Source organism: Nicotiana tabacum, chromosome 3 (assembly GCF_000715075.1).
Source record: "Nicotiana tabacum cultivar K326 chromosome 3, ASM71507v2, whole genome shotgun sequence".
In the NCBI taxonomy this organism is placed as follows: domain Eukaryota; kingdom Viridiplantae; phylum Streptophyta; class Magnoliopsida; order Solanales; family Solanaceae; genus Nicotiana; species Nicotiana tabacum.
The window spans coordinates 192,684,202-192,688,540 of NC_134082.1; positions in this window are offsets into that span (position 1 = coordinate 192,684,202).

Here is a 4,339-nt window from a genome sequence, read left to right on the forward strand (position 1 = left end):
GGTGGCCTGATATTCCTTTTCCTTTCCCCCAGGCTAACCTTTCCTGAATTTTGTCATCAAAAGCTTGAACATGGGGCCTTTTGGAGGGCCTCACAGGTTCGGGTTCAGGCTTCGGCTCACTGTACACATACAAACTCTTTTCGCACCAAGCAACATAATTGGGATCTACTTCGCCCTTAGTTGGGTCTGGCACCTGGGTATTACTTTTTAGATACCGATAACAATTCCAGTTTCTTTGAACTAAAGCCTCGGGTATCGTTGCTTCTAGGTGTAGTTCAATGACTTGAGTGCTTAGGTCTGCCTCTTCGAGTATCACCTGATATCTTCCCAGTTGTCTCAGAACTCTTTGTGGTGCATATGGTTGTATACTTCTCGCGCCCATCAACATCAAGTAACCCTTTAAAGCGGTCATGTAGATGATTTCTATTATTGGGAGCCATCCTATGGTCCATTCAATTTGATCCGCTCTCAATTTTCTAAAATAGGAAACCCATGCTTCAAACCTTTCCGGTGGTTTGTAATCTTCCACCCTTTCCTCATACTTTTTGATGAAATTGTTCCCATCTGAAGAATATATCATGAACTTAGGATGACGCTGAAAGTGTTCGATCATCCACATTTGAATAAGAATATTGCAGCCTTCGAAGAACGGACCCCCAGATTTGCATAATGTTAATGCCCAGTAAATGTCCGCCAACACTAATGGGACAAGTGTGTGATCTTTTTTGTCGACGAGGACCTGTGCAATTCTGGCCATACGAAGGTCTATTGTACCCTCCGAATTTGGAAATACCATGATTCCCAGAAATGCCATAATAAAACCAAACCGTCGATGAATTTTCCATATGCTCTTGTCCTATTTGTTACTCAACCCATTCCCATGTGTTTCAAACTCGGCCAAGTGTCCAAACCTAAAATATAAGAAGTAGAAAGAACAACTCCCTTTGCTTGCGCGGTCCTTGCTCATTTGTTTTCTAATTTTCAAAAGATCGAAGAACTTGTGCACTGAGGGAGCCCTGGGGAATATGAGTTGCTGCTTTCTTTACTCCTGGCCAAAATCAATATTCCCAGCACTTGAAATTTATTTTTTTCTCATTTTGAAATGACTTTTCTTTTTTCATAATTTCGGCAGAGTTTCGGAATTTTCTAAATACCTACCTCTCACTCTTTTTTTTTGATTTTCTTTCTTTATTCTAGAAGCCGGTCAACATGTAAGCCGAAACAAATAGATGCGCAAGTAGCACGTAAGATGCATCAGGGTGGTCTTCTTAATTTGGGTATACCTGTCCTAGACGGACCCAACCCTTGTGTTGAGTCCCCAAGGTCAAATGCACGTGATGCAAATTATTCCTACTAGGGATCCGACATGAGGTTGTGTTATTCTAAGTTTAAAACCAGGGGTTTGTGGTCTAGACTTGGGTTACCCGAGGGGACAACTGGGGTCGAGGAGGGGGCAACATACCGGGAGCACGAAAGTCTGCCCGGCCTTGTTGCTTGCCCAGCCCCGTCTTATTTGGTATAATTTCTACAGAAAAAGCGGGCGTAAGAAGACATTTAAATACAGTTCAAGTAATATCAAAGCAATAAATGACAATTAGCACATTATGTCCATAAAATACAGTAATATCAACAATAAAGCCAAATAAAAAATCACCTTAACAAGCTTGAATTCTTGAACCCTGAACCAGAGATTCTGGGTTCGATCCCCAGCAGAGTCGCCAGAGCTGTCACACCTCATTTTTACACACCTGAAAGTGATATAAGGGAGTATTTCCAATATAAATGACATTATTTGAAATAGGATTATTTATTTGATTTCAGAGTCGCCACTTGGGATAATTTAATTGGCCTCCCAAGTCACAGGTTTATTTTAAGTCCCAAATCGAGGAAATTTTGACTTTCCTTTTGAAGTCTGCGAACCAGAAATTCTAAGTAAGTAATTTTGTTAACCCGGGAGAAGGTGTTAGGCATTTCTGGGTTTCGTGGTTCTAGGACGGTCGCTTAGCAATTTATACTTGGCTTAAATGTTTAACTACTCATTTTTAAGACCTATGTGCAATTATCGTTTTTACCGCTTTTAAAAAAACTTGATTATTTGTAATTAAAGAATCGAGTTACACATATGTATACTCTATTCCTTTGGCGCGTCAAAAAATCATGTCACGCGAACGTGTCCACGATTAATAACGCTTTATTTATTTGTTAAGAAGAATTTGGTTGACGTTGCGCGAACGCATCCCTCTAGTCTATTAAGAGTTCAATTTGCAGTTATGTTACGCGAACATATACATAATCGCAAAACTAATCTAAATCGGGCCTAAAGCAAACTATGATTATTTAAAGCATTTCTAAATTATTAAATTTATATGAGGGCCATAAATTAAAAGATTTTATTCGTATATGGCACACCCCAATCTATTTTACTAAAGGGGTTCCATTTTATTTAGTTAAGACCACTAATTTTGAGGCTTAAAACAAGAGAGCGTTTAATTAGAAATGGGAAATCTGGGCCTAGTTAAATTAAGAAGAAAGATTCACCTTTTAGATGGAGCTACATTTGGGGCCTAAGACTTGGCCCATCAAAGAAAAAACTTGAGAGCTTTTGCCTTTTATTGAGAACTTAGACAAGTTTGTGCCCACATTGGGCTAACTCAGTCAGGCCCAATTACTAAATTTCCTGATTGGACCTATCTACCCCTTTTGCATTTTTAGCCATGGTACACACATAAATCAGTAACTACAAGAGAAACATTCTTTTTGAGCTAAATAAATCCAGGTTCACAAACACAAAAATTGAATGTTAATCACAATATATACGATTTGCAAACAAATGTCACATTTATGCCGTGACCTATGACGTAAATCCTGGGTTTGTGTTTATAACCCAGGCCCAAACACCTAGGTCAGATTAGCTCGATGAGCCCAAACAACTCAGTGTACAATTACGCACAACCCCAAATATATTCATTGCAGAGGAAATTCGAAGAATTAAATTCTGTTGGGTCAACTTGTGAAGTCCAAATTCCTAAGCCCAAATGGCTCGGGCCAGACTTGTATCGAATAGGCCCAAGGTTTGGGCCTAATTTTGACCCAATACCAAACTTTGCACATATCTCTGAATGCATTTATTGCTTAAACAAAATAGCCAAGTTTTGTAGGCTTACTGATAACTAATCTGGATTAAAAAAAAAATTAACAGTCCAGATTACAAATTTGTAAGTCCAAAATTATACAATAAAGTCTAAACTGCTAAAGAATCTAGCACATTAAAAGCTGATAATCCGAAAAATTCTAAAGGAACAAAAATACAGTAAAAATGAAGACTTCTACTGATTCCAGGTTTCCCTTTGATTACCTCTTCGAATCCAATGTGCCAAATCTGCAAGAACTCAACTACAGAGTTGCTTCTTACAGAGCTACTTGCCCAGGCTCCCAACATGAGACTTCTTATGGCAAAATCAGCCTTGTTTCTTAAGTATCTCATGGATCTGACCATGAAAAAGGTCAAATTCACAAGATTACTTCAGTCATACTACCTTGACAGACCTAAGTTAAAGCTTAAGAATGCAATAATAATAAAAGAAGATGATTGTTCATGAGTTTAACCATATTGAGGGTTAAACACATAAACCATTAAAGGACTTCAGCTCAAAATCCTAGCAGCCTCATCTTCTTTCCCAAAACATGTAAATCCTACCTCAAAAGCTTTCAGAACCAATTGGTCTAACCAACTGGTGGCTAAACCAATAGGCTACAACTTATGATCAGACAGCCAAAAGACAAATGAAAGTAGCATTTTGGAATGAAAAAGAATCAGATGAAGGAGAGAAAGAAAGCATTATGAACTGAACCTAAATACTGTCATAAGATACATCTATTGATGGTATTTTGACACCACGTTTCTACATGCTGAAATGCACAGAAAGACACAAGAAAAAGCTGATGAAGAGTAATGAACAACACATTAATTTCTACTATTGACACATGCATCCATACAAATATAGTCATGATAACTTCATATTGCACAAGTAGAGTCATTCTCATAGCCAAAATATGGTTACATACCTAGAGATGATTCAAACAAAACCAAATAAAGGTCACTAGAACAACTAATTCTTCCAGAATAGTGAGCAACAACAGGCAGCCAAACAAACAACCAAATCAGAAACCAACTTCAGCTTTCAAAAACCCAGAGATTTCAACTCAAGAAGATCAAGAGAAGTTCTTCTACTTCAAGTCATTTTCAGCTTTTCAGAAAACCAAAGAGGAAAGTTTTTCTCAAAGTTTGAAACTTAGTCTAGACTTGGGTTACCCGAGAGGACAACTGGGGTCGAGGAGG